Source organism: Cannabis sativa, chromosome 8 (genome assembly GCF_029168945.1).
Source record: "Cannabis sativa cultivar Pink pepper isolate KNU-18-1 chromosome 8, ASM2916894v1, whole genome shotgun sequence".
In the NCBI taxonomy this organism is placed as follows: domain Eukaryota; kingdom Viridiplantae; phylum Streptophyta; class Magnoliopsida; order Rosales; family Cannabaceae; genus Cannabis; species Cannabis sativa.
Genome location: NC_083608.1, coordinates 37,776,417 through 37,789,926, shown reverse-complemented (window position 1 = coordinate 37,789,926; position 13,510 = coordinate 37,776,417).

The following is a 13,510-nucleotide window of genomic DNA, read 5'->3' as shown; positions in this document are numbered from 1 at the left end:
TTCTGAAGTTCACTGTGGAATCAGATTGCCAGCAAGCCATTAATCTTATAAAGCAAACGGAGGAAGCTTGCCATGAGGAAGATGGATTGATACTCCATGTTCGAAGGTTGTTAGATCATAGTCAAGTGGGTGAATTGTACTTTGTATATGGGGAGGCTAATACTGTAGCTCACAATTTAGCCAATTATGCTTTGTCTTTTAAAGCTAGTTCCATTTGGATTAGGGTTATACCCTCATGTGTTAATCAAGCTATGAGATTTGATTATCCAAATCCTATGTAATTTTTTTTACTAATTATGTAACCATTCAAACAAACAATCCTTTTTCTTTGTGGCTTCCTTTTTCTTATAATATATACATATATTTATATATTTATATAGATCTCGTTTGTTACGCGAGATTAGATTGGATTGAATTAGATTATCTTAAGTCATTTTTTTTTGTCAAATTAGTTGTCAAAATATTATTTAATTTAATTTGTATATTTAAGAAAATTAAATATTATGTTTATTGTGTCAATTTATAATTATGTCTAATTTGTATTTATTTAGTATGTTTTGCATAATTGATTGATATCTTCAGCTTTACTATGTACATATCAAATTTTGTGGTATTTTTATGGCATGTATTGGAGCTAAAATTATAGCTTTGGTTATATGTGGAGAGTTTGTTGATTTTGTTGGAGCGGTCATTGCAGATTACGATTTTGTCGTTGCAAATCAAGATTTATTTTAGGAACGTATCTTGCAGTTGTAAAAACATATTGTGACTACTGTCTCTAGGATTTCTATATTTTATAAATAGGACCTAGAGAGCAGCCAAATATTTGTAGCTCTTTAATTCTTATTATTTTATATTTTCATATTTATGTGAAGAGTGTTTCTTGCCAGAAAACGTAGAGTATTCTACTAGGTTTTAGCCTCTGTATTTTTGTTCTTTCATTATTCTTAGAATAGGGTGAATAGTCTTCGTTGAATAAGAGAAGAAGTCTTCAGGAGAAGACTTGTCAAAGACTTACTTAGAGAAGAAGTAAGCACACTCACAACGAAGTTCACTATTTGATGTGTTCAGCAGTCAGATTAATAAAAAAAAATTACAAAGGATTGCATCAAAGCTTTAGAGGGAGTCTAAACTTGTCAATTGTATTTGTAATTTTTTGTGACTTTACTAATTGATTTCATTCTCTGAGCGTGGTCCTGTGGACTTGTAGTGTTTGAAAGAATATTTATACCACATATAATCTCTATTGTCAAGTTTTAAATTCTGCTTAATTTATTTCTATTTTTGTTCTATTACAACAAGTCTGTGATCTACAGTAATAAGTTTTCAATCTGTTACTGCAAGTTGTTACTATATTTGTGTTTTCGGAAGGAGGACATGTGTAATTCCAAGATTGTTTAGTTCAACCACTACAGACCCAAACATAGGCCTAACCAAGATAATGGATCAGATCCATTAGTGAAGTCAAGTCATCCAGATGACGGAAAGATGACTCATCTAGGCGAGATAAACATCCAGCACACCAGGCCTTAGGATAACATCAGGCAGTGCTTTCGAAAAAATAATTAACGAGTCTTCGGATGTTGAGCATAGCATCTCACTCATTTATTATTATCTTGCACAATATCAGGATTTTATTTCCAAGATCATGTCCGAGAATCAGATATTATAAATAAGAAAATGAAGTAATTATCAATCAAGTATTTATGTGTCTTTATTGTCCATAAAAGTAGGACATGTCTTGACAACTATCAACATGACGTGGCATCCACGTCAGCAGAAGATCAATGCCTCATGGGCCGGGCTTCACCAAATGGACATGAATTCAATAAGTTATTTATATTTACTATTAGTGAGCAAGGTTTACAAATAAGAATTCTAGGTCTATAAATATAAGAAAACACATTCATGCAAATAATTAGAATCTCAATACTTGAGAGCTAAGGCAAATTCTAGGGTTCATAAACTTGGCAAATATTTATGTAACTTTTCTAGCCAAATAATATTGACTCATGGACTAGAGGTCGTTAATCCTTGAACCACGTAAAAACTCTTATCTCATTCTTTCTTTTTTTTTTTTATATAAATATATATATGTATTTCTTTATTTCTTTAGCTTTAATATAATTATAATTGATTTTCAAAAATCTCGGTAAATATTTTGGTGCTTGAGAGCTAAAAAAAGAGTTGATACCAAAGTTGTGAACTACAACAATGGTAGCCACAAGAACCATTGTCAACAAATCTGGTGCTCGTGATGGGGACACTCTCATGGATGACATGAACCCTCCTACTACACATGCAAAAATTAGGTGTTGTAGGAGATACATCAGAATAATTAGCTGTCCTACTAAGGAAACTCAACATAATGAGAAACATGTTGATAAGAATCAATCAACAAAGAAGGCGACCCAAAAGATCAAGATGATGATTCTGAAGATGATGGTGACAATAAAGAAGAGGAAGGGCATTACTATGAGCTAGATCCTGAAGTTATTCAAATGGCCAAAGAACTTGCTGAAACCAAAAAGAAATTGGCTGAAGAGGAAAACTTCTCGCGTCAAATGCAAGAAACTTTAGCCAGATTAGAGGCCAGTATTGAATCAGGGAATGTGGCTCCAGATGAAAATATTCTTGATGAGCATGCTCCTTGGGAAAATAATACTACCAAGAAAACAAATCCTATAGATCCTGAAACTTCTGATCTCGCGAGGGACAAAGGAAAGGGTGTCATGGGTGGACCTAGACAAAAGGCTGCTCCAACTACTCCATGGAACAACATGAGCACACACAACCAATCTCCATGGAAAAAGAAGGTCCCCCATGCTTCAGAGTAAGGCCGCACGATTGATTCGCGAGGCAGAGTTGCGTGGGATGATAGGCTTGGTGCTCGGACACAAAGGCCTACTATTTAGGGATGGAAAAAATTCCTTAGTGATTTTATGAACCAGAGCAATGGAAGTAGATGAAGTTCACTTGATTCTAGAAGACAACATGTCAATAGTGGACCTTTGGGAACGCTTAAATGCAAAGAAAGATCAAGATAGAGGGGAGAAAGCAAGGCCTCACAAAAATAATCTCAAAAATCATATCAATGATAGAGTTTGTAAGCGTGAATTCCAAGATGACAACACTAAGCGTCTAGAAGACCAAATAGCTAAATTGATCAACTTCACGGAACGCCTTGCTCGAAAGCAAAGTGGGGCCTTTGATTCGAAAGAAGAAGATCTAGAATCACATGTAAAAAGAATAATAAAGGCACACTTGTCGGAGCACTTTCGAATGCCTCAAATGGAACTGTGTGAAGGTAGGAAGGACCCCATGCCCACCTATCTAAATATATTCGATTGATGCAAGTGGCGAATGCAAGTGATGATGTAAAGTGACTCTATTTTTCATTAACTTTGTCAAAGTCTACCAAAGATTGGTGAAAAAAATTATCTCCTAGATCTATTCGTAACTAAAAGATCTACAAACCATGTTCAAAAAGAAGTTCGTAGCCACAAAGGATTATGATATGGAAGTTAGTTCCTTGGCTAATATTAAGCAGCAATGGAGAGAAAGTCTCAAGAAGTATATTTACAGGATGATGGTCACAGTGGCTAAAACAAAAGTCAATAATGATGTGAAGTTGATGGCCTTAACTTCTGGGATATCTACCAGATCCTTGTTGTAGGGAGAATTACAAAGAAAGAGGTCCAACAAATTGTCTGATTTCTTATCCAAGACCCAAGGTTTCATAAACTTAGAGGAAACTTATGTTCATGCTTATAGAGTTCTTCTAAAGCCATCAACAACTGTCAGCAGTTCAACTCAAGCTCCTCAATTCTCTGCTTCAACTATTACCCCTCTCGAAAGTTTATTCACAACTCCAACAGTGTACGAACCCGTTGTCTAAGGACATACGACCACATAGACCAGTTTTTTTTTCCTTTGGAGTGGCACAAACCGGATGTAGTGACACCCCCAGAAAAATAAGTCAGCAAACAAAAGTTCTAGAATCGAATGCGAGTCATTCCAAGAATAAAAGGAATGGTAAAAATCCAAGTCATAGTGAAGCTCCAAAGAAAGGGAGAAGACATGAACCAAGATATTTTGAGTATACCAATTTGGTAGATACTCGAGAGAATGTTTTATAGGGCTACTTGCAATGTGGTTCACTACAAGAAGCCATCGCCTATGTACAAAAGGGGAAGGCACAAACTGGAACATAACAAAAGATGTGAATACCCCATGGTGATGTTGGGCACACTACGAATGAATGTGATTACGTGAATGAAAAAATAGAAGGATTGGTCAGAAATGGTCATTTATCCAATTGGGTACGGATCCAAATCATTTATCCCGGATAGGGAGTCGGACATTGGCAACTGTTTGCTCTCAAACAGTAAGGAACCATAAAATATTCCTCAGGGAGTAGGTTATCCTCATGCTCTGGGAATACAAGCCCCTTGAACTTAAACTCTTGGCATGTAGAACCCTTAGGGAGTATCAAATGCCGAGGTGCCTAAGCCCATTCCGGATCCCAGACCAGGTAATCCGTATCCACCAGGAGTTACTCCACCAGCGATAAATGGTCATGTTGCATCCATATATGGAGGCCCACATACTTCCGAAAGTACAAGAAATTCTCAAAAGAGATACACCTCAATGAGCTGGGTCAAGAAGGAGAAATATGTGCTCTTGTACAAACTCATGCCCAGCGTCCGTGAATGATGAATCTCCCAATCACTTTCACGGAAGAAGAAGCAAAGTACGTACACTTCCCTCACAATGATCCATTAGTGATTGAGGCATAAATGTCTAACAAAAGGCTATCCGGTTTCTTAGTGGACAATAGAAGCTTGGCCAACATTCTTTTCAAAACCTCTTTCCAAGCAATTGGATTAGTTGAGGCCAATTTAACGCCTTGTCTTATCCAACTTTAGGGCTTCAATGGAGATTCTTTATTGCTAATAAAAAAGATTCAACTTCCAATTAAGCTTAATAGAGCTTAAATCTAAACTACATGAAAAGGAAATAATACCTCTTGTAGCCTGTCAGAGGATCCTCGATTCTTCTCTTAACAAATACCAATCATCCAATCCTTTGCTATGAACAGCGATGAAGACTTCAAACTACAGTCTTCCAGACTAGCCTCAACACTCAAGATAAGAGTGGGCTTGTAGACATGAGTAGAAGAAGAATTTGTATCACAGTGTGTACTCAACTCATGAGACAATGTGATTATGAGATGAGGATGAAAATCTCTATCCCTAGGGGGGGGGGGAGAGAGAGAGAGAGAGAGAGAGAGAGTTTTGAAATTATAGAGAGATGATTTCAAAAATTTAGAGAGAAACAAACTCTTTGTATTTTCTCAACTATATTTCTCTAATTTGTTGTTCAGTTAGTTGTTATTCTGTATTACTAATATATCTTATATATATGTAGTATTTTATAATTAGATATTTAATCCTATAAAATAAAAAAAATATTGTATTTAATTTGAAAAATAAATTCAAATGTTATAACAGTAACTAAATATCTAAATTCAATTAATTCTTTACTATTTTATATTATCTTCAATTATAAATATCTTATCAAATAAATATTTAATTCAAATAATTAAAGATAATTTTTATTTTATTTTGATTTATTTAATTAATAAAATAATCAAAACAAAATTCATTGAGTCTTATATGTCATCCTACACATGTAAACCATATTTTAGAGTCCAAAATTAATTTCTTAATTTTGTCTTTTAGATAAAATTTATTATTTACAATAAATAATAATTAATTAATTCTCATTAATCTCTTATTTAACTTGAATTGAATAATTATGATTTTCTACTAAAATAGTAAAGTTCTCTATCATAATATTATTTGATAATAATATTATATTTAACTAATCAATATAATTTTATCAAACTAAATAGTTAAATTCAATTTAATTATTCAATTCATAATTGACATAATTATACAAAATAATAATTTATATATAATTACTATTTTGCCCCAAGAATTATTTCTCTTAGAAATTAATTATTTCTCAATTCATCTTACAAAGTATATCTTTTCCTATACAGTGTTGTATATAGGTGATCTAAGGACTATGAATCTATATTTTGAAGCTCCAATAAACACTTGATTACTATTGAGTCTCATTAATAAAATAATCTGGTTTATTAATTTTATTATTACTCCACTATAAATATGAATTTGTACTCTTTGAAAATATATAATTATATTTATAGAATTCTTTATAGCAGTCCATTGATATAATCAAATAAGTAGTTTATCCTTTATTAGTTCATAATTAGAGTTTGTCAAAAGTATTATTTTACCCTTCTAATTATCTCTTGAATTCTTTATGTACCATTAATTCAATAGCAACGGTTAATCTATAACTTATTATAGATATGGATCCAACTGTTAGCACTCCCAGAATTAACACTATAAGGGAACTAATATTTGTTCCATTAGGAAAACTTGAATTTTCATTTTTGTATATCATGTTCCTAGTCACTCATGTTACTAGATTCCTAAAATAGAAGTTGTAAGAATCATCTTCTCTGAGAAACTTTAACGAGTGAAATAGAACCTAATGAACACAAACAGGAGTTCATGAATACTCAGGATTCAAACAGATCTACCAATGATCATCATTATGATATGAATAAGTATTTCATGGTAAACAATATTTTAATGAAAGATGTTATTGCATATTAGTCCAGTCATGTATAATCAAATTATACACAACACATTTACTACATGTCTATCTACAATGTGATCTGAATCAAAATCACACACACTAGAGTATAGTGTATAGTAAACCATAATTAGTAGTTTCATATTAAAGACCCATTTACTTTAATACACTACAGGTTTTTTTTATTCATATTGTATAATCTTAATTCTCTTGTACGACCTTACAAGATTATATCATCTCCACATTAATAAAGGATTTTCAGATATTTATTAATTATACTTTTATTATCAATGTATTCGTTAATTTTATAATTACATTTCATATATTCTATAATATAATGTCCATTAATTACTTGCTTTTAGGGCATAAATTCCAATAGGTCAACCCTTGGGGTAGCTAGGGCTCACGCTCGAGACCCTAGCCCAAAAAGCTCCCCTAATGTGATCTTTAAAAATATTATATTTGTATTTTTTTACTATTATTTATTAAAAAAATACAATTATTTTCTTAAAGAAAAGGCCAAATTTATTGTTTACTATACTATATTTAATATTTTTTAAGAAAAAAGATCCAATTATATATATTTTAAAAAAATATTTCAAAAATCCTCAAAAACAACAAAAAGTTTATGTTTTTAAGAAATACTATTTTTTACGGATTTTTTTTTTCTTACACGTCGTTATTTTTAGATTGTTTTGGAAAAGACGTCGTTTACACGTTTTCATATTGCGAAAATATAATATAATATTAGAGCAACATGAAAACAACATTGTTTTCCCTCTGAAAAACACACGTCCGTAAAAAAGTAAAAAGAATCCATGAAAATATAAAAAACGTACAATTTTAGGTATTTTGTATAAATTTTCCAAAAACAAAAACATAATTTCTTCAAACGCCAATTAAATTTTGTGATAATTACATAAGCCCGCTTCCAATTGATGACTGGCTATTATATAAGTGTTGACCTAAGCCCTTGTGCTATTTAAAAAAAATTATATTTTTACGTTCAGAGATTTTTTTTTTTTATATTTTTACGGTGTTCTAAAAGACAACGCGAAAACAACAAGAAAATTACATAAAAGTAACCGAAAAATAACATTCAAATAACATCAAAACAACAACAAAAATTAACAAGAGTACAATATAAAAAATACATCAAAAGACTGTATTTTATGTAAATAAAATTATGAAAATCGCAAAAATATTTAAAATTTTGTACAACTGTAATTTTCTTTATTTTTTTTTTGTTTTTTATGTATTTATGAAATAATCCCTTAAATTTTTGACCAAAGCCTCCAATTAACTTGGATTTCATATATAATCATAATAATAATAAAAAAAAAAACAAACAACATATGTAAAATTTACTACATTTCGTGGTATGTATAAGAAAGTAAGTTTTGTTTGTATTTCAGTTGTCAATCTTAGTTTATTGTACAATTATAGGGCTAATTAGAATTTTTGCATCTCGAAATTTGACATGATAAATCATGCCCTTGAACTTTTAAAGTTGTTAAAAACCTCACTGAACTATTTGATATTGTTAGATTTAAGGAATTGTCAAATTTTCGTAAGAAAAGTCTAACATAGATGAAAGTTTTTATTTAGTAGATATCAAAGTCTGTGGAACATAATTTAGTACATGGACAATCAACGAATTAATAAAATTGAATGAAATTAAACAAAAGTTCTTAAATCTAATAATCTCAATATTTCAAGATGAATTTAGTGATTAAAAAAATTCAAAGGACATAATTTAGTACATGTCATAGTTTTTTTTTTTTTTTTGAAAAGTACATGTCATAGTTTAAGGATTAAAAATTCTAATTAACCTAATTATAGTCTTCCTCCTTCTCTGCGCTATTGTTCGTGGTCGGCAGTAGTGGTGGCACGGCTGCCTCAGCGACATGTTTGAAGATACCTTTGGATTAACCTCGGATCTCTGCTCTGAAACACGATAAGTTATGGCTTTTCACTAATGAAAAATGAAAATGAATTAGAAGGGAAGACATCTTAAAAAGGTAACAATAGTACAAAAGAAATTTGCAAATATGCGGTATCTTGTACATTTCTCGATCTTAAAAGGGGGAGATGAAGTGTTAAGGCTCAAGTTGATTCGGCCCAAATTTTGTGCTCTTGCAGTCGCTAATAATCTTAAAAAAAACCACTTGCATTTAACACACATCCACTAGGAGATTGTTGAGTTGAGATAGCCTATTTTATAAGAAAAAAAAATGAAGAAATTAAAGAATCTAATGATGATATATTTGCACCTAAGTTATTCTCCTAGGAAAAGTGAGACATTTACCAATTGATGCACAAAAGATTTCCCACATTACATATTCGCATCCAAATAACAAAGTAAAGCAGTAGGAAAGTCTTGAAATATACGACCTCTTTTGTTACTTTTTTTTTTTAATTTATCTAAAGAGCATGAAATATAAATAATCAAATTTTCTTGTTGAGTTTAAATTCACGACTTTGAAAATACATTCTCATCGCTGTCTCATTGGAGAAGGTATTACACCAAAAACTTTAGAAGAGATGTAATTTGCGTAAATAGAATGTGGGCTTTCCATGTTAATGGGCTAAACGTAACCATTCACGGCCCTAAGAGATTGGGATGAAAGTGCGTGAGGGACCATATCAATTCTGAAAGGAAAATTTATAAAAATAAGGAAATGATTAAGATAGTTTACAAAAATCTGATAGAAAAAAGTAATTGTCACGATTTTTTCATTATTATTGTTTATTGGATAAAAATTTAATAGTTTAATATTTTTAAAATTAATATTTATAATTATTAAGTAATTATAAATAGTAATATTTATTAAAAAAGTGTTCATATTACCCCCTTATAATAGACACATCAATACTTTTCCTATAATCCATTTTAATTGGTGATGGTAGAAAACTTCTTCAAAAATATTATTGGGCTTAGTGTATTGAATCAAAATTTAGTTTGATTTGGTCAAAGTGAATGTACTCATGCATACCTTAAATTACTATTCAATTGGTCCACCTAGATAAATACAAATGAGAAAAAAAAAATTGTTTCATTTTTTATTCTTAGTTTTTTTTTTCTAAGAAAAGAGAAATTGGAATTGATGGCATTAGATTTTTACCAGATTAAACGTTTTCACTAAAATCTTCCCCATCACAAATCTTTTCATTTTGTTTTTCAATTTAATCTCGTATGAAGCAGTTTTTTTTTCTTTTCTTTTTCTTCAGATTCTTCTTCATTTTGTTATTTCATAGTGACCTTAATAAGAACTCATACAAAAATAATAAAAAAAAAATAAAATTTGTTTCTCCTCATGTATTATTATTTATAAGATATATTGATTGATTATAAAAGTTTTGTAAATCCAAATCCACATAAATGCAAAAAATATAAAAACAACATTATGTTTATGAACCAGATAAAAAAAGAAACTTGCAGATAAGAGATAACAAACAAAAGATAAGAGATAACAAACAAAAGCCTTCAGATGAAAGAGATCCAATCAAATCACTCAATCTCTTCTCTCACTTTGTTAATCCTATTTAAATTTAATTTTTTTTAAGTAAAATAGAATTAAAGATTCAATGTGATGAGACACACAAAATATAGTGGACATACATATTACAACCAATTACCCTTTAATATTTAGGGTGTCTATTGATAGACCCAATTTAAGGGTGTTTAATATATAATAAATAATATAGGGTAATTCTACAATAGACACCTTAAAATTGGGCCTATCAGTAGACACCCTAAATGTCAAAAGGCAATTGGTTGTAATATGTATGTACACTATATTTTGTGTGCCTCATCACATTGAATCTTTAATCTTATTTTACTTAAAAAAATTAAATTTAAATAGAGTTAACCGTGAGAGTGAGAGAGGAGTTTGTCTGATTTGATTGGATCTCTTTCATGTGAAGGTTTTTGTTTGTTCTCTCTTATTTGCAGGTTTCTCCTTTCATTTAGTTCGTAAGCATAGTATTGCTTTTATATTTTTTTTCATCCATGTGGATTTGGTTTTATGAGTTTTAATTATAATTTGATTCCTCAAATGATTTTACAAATCTTCAATAATCAATTAATATATCTAACAAAATAATTAAGATACATGAGGAGAAATAAATTTCACTATTTTCTTTTTTTATTTTTGTATGAGTTCTCTAATATGAAGGTCATTCCATTTTTCTTTTTATGAAACAAAAAAATGAAGAAGAACCTCAAGAAAAAAAAAAAACTGCTTTTTGTACAAGACTAAATTAAAATAAAGAAAATGAAGAGAGTTTTTTTTTTTTTAGGAAGAATATTTTAGTGGAAATAATATATGTTTGGGAAATTCTATAATGCACCCCCTTAAAAGGAGTATATCGATACATCTCTATCTGTTTTAGTATCTGAAATAATTTTTTAGTCAATTTTTTTTTCATGGTCATGTAAATTATGGTTATTGAAGACATCCTGTAAATTTTAAGAAATTTGGAAAAGTTTAACACGTTGAAAAGTGCGTTCAAACAGTGTGTTGTACGCATGACTATTTTATTTTATACGCGTGTAAAATAGACTGTTTGAACATTGTTTTCTATATTGTAAATTATTCCGAATTTCTCAAAATTTTGTAGGATATCTTAAATAGCTATAAAGTACATGGATATGAAAAAAAATTAGACTAAAAAATTTTTTTGGATGCCGAAACAAGTAGAGGGTGCATCAGTACATCCCTTTTAAGGGGGTGCATTGTAGAATCACCCTATATGTTTAATCTCATGAAAAATTTAATGCCATCGATTCCATTCAATTTCTTTTTTCTTACAAAAAAAAATTATTTCTATTCCTTATTTTTTTTTTTAAAAAAAATGAAATATTTTTTTTTCATTTATTTATCTAGGTGGACCAATTAAATAGTAATTTAAGGTATGCATGAGTGCACTCCACTTTGACCAAATCAAACTAAATTTTGATTCAATACACCAAATCATTTATTTATCTAGGTGGACCAATTAAATAGTAATTTATCTAGGTGGACCAATTAAATAGTAATTAAATTGGATTATAAAGGAAGTATTGATGTGTCTATTATATAAGAGGGTCTATTAAAGAATTTTCCAATAATATATTAAATCGAGTAAAGTTTTATTTTCATTATTTTTTATAGATCTCAAATCTACAATTGTGGTGTTGATCTCTCTCTCTCTTTCTCTCTTTTTTTTTTTTTTTCTTCTTTCTGAATAAAATGCGTAAATATATTAAAGCTTAAAGGGTTAAACTTCATGGTCATTACATAATAAGTTATCTTGTATAGAGGAAGGATCGACCATACCAATTATATTACAGGTAAAAGTCCACTTAACCATATTATGGGTTGTGAAATTACATAGTCTAGATATAAAAAAAATAATAATTAGTCAAAAGGTTGAGAGAATTTTACATTAAAGCACATAGTTACCAATACCCCAAAAGGAAGTAGTTCCTTTTAGCGTGTTGATCACCGTCTCAGAATAACTCTCAATTATCATAAACGAATGCTTCTAAAGGTCGCTGATTCTAGGGCTAGCAAACAGGTACCAGCGTCTCTAATGAGAGGGTCAAAGAAGCTGAGGATGTTGCTAGCCACCCACAAAATCGACTCCTTGTGGTCTCTAGCCAAAGCCACCACACACATTGAGTAACTATCAACTTTAACATCATAGTTAATTTTGACCCAATCGTCTGGAGGGGGAGACCAAATAGGAGGCCCAACCATCACTGGCAAAGGAAATAAACAAGAAGCAAAATCTGCATAACATATAGAAATAGAGTCAATACAATGCTTAATGTTACATGTAGAATTGTTATGCACCTTATCGTTTCGAGTTTTTCATATCGTGTCCACTATAATTAAAGCATACAGAAACAATTCTTGGACATCCTCTCCTTTTTCCTTTAGGCTCCATAAGAATTGACCTAGCACTGGAATCACTCCCTAGGGGGAAGACCTCTAGAGGTGAAAAGCAAAGTTACAGTAGAGGAAAAGATGTTCCATTTTTTCTCTCCCTTGCCACAAATAGGACATGCCATATCCTCAATTAGCATCTTTCTAGCAAGAGCAGTCCTGATAGGTAAAGCGTTGGAGAGAATACTCCACCAAAGGACTTTGTGGCGTTCTAAGATTCTAGAATTCTAAAGTTTATCCCTAAGAGCGGGAGTAACATTGGTAGGAGGCGCGCACGCCAAGGCCTGAGCAGATATGTAGATTTAGTAGAAAAGAGACCATTTGATTCTTTAGTCCAATTCCACTTATCACTACCTTGGCCCTTGGGCCTACCACCTTTTTTTTTTTTTTTTTGATATTATTGATTGTCTCCAGGTCAAACATGTAGTTGACTTTCGAAACATCCCAATTACCAGTGTCTGTCAGTAAGTCTTCTACCTTCTCCAAACCCTCAAGTTGCCCGTTTATAGGATAGGGATAAAAGTCCCAACCATGAATTACCCACGAATCATCCCAAATGTTTGTATCCTTTCCATTCGATATGAGTTTAGAGGCTCCTTTTATAAGAATTTTTTTAGACTTCACCACATTCTTTTAGAACTACGAGTCTAAATTCTTGGGAGAACACTTTAAGAAAGGTATACCTTTTAGGTACTTAGCACTCAAAACCTTACAACACAATGATTGATCCTCGTTAAGGAAAGCCCAATCCCATTCAACTATGAAAGCCTGATTCATTTCGAAAGTCCTCCAGAAGCCAAGCCCACCTTTAGACTTCGGGAGGCACAACTGATCGCAAGCCTTTAAATAGATACCACAGTTTCCTTATTCACAGCCCCACCAAAAAT